The sequence below is a fragment of the Octopus bimaculoides genome, chromosome 27 (assembly GCF_001194135.2).
Source record: "Octopus bimaculoides isolate UCB-OBI-ISO-001 chromosome 27, ASM119413v2, whole genome shotgun sequence".
NCBI lineage: Eukaryota > Metazoa > Mollusca > Cephalopoda > Octopoda > Octopodidae > Octopus > Octopus bimaculoides.
In genome coordinates, this window is record NC_069007.1 from 13,129,206 (window position 1) to 13,129,613 (window position 408).

A 408-nucleotide genomic window follows, 5' to 3' on the forward strand; every position below is an offset into this window, starting at 1 on the left:
CCTCACCACCTCATCCCAGGTCTTCCTGGGCCTACCTCCTCCACAGGTACCCTCAACTTCTAGGCTGTGGCACTTTTTCACACAGCTATCCTCATCTATTCTCGCCACATGTCCATACCAATGCAATCGTCTCTCTTGCACACCACAACTGATGCTTCTTAGGTCCAACTTTTCTCTCAAGGTACTTACACTCTGTCTAGTATGCACACTGACATTACACATCCATCGGAGCATACTGGCTTCATTCCTTGCGAGCTTACGCATGTCCTCAGCAGTCACAGCCCATGTTTCACTGCCTTGTCCCTCCACCATTGCTTGACAACTGATGCTGGTGTGTTTATGTCCCCATAAGTTAGTTGTTCAGCAAAAAGAGACCGATAGAATATGTACTAGGCTTACAAAGAATAA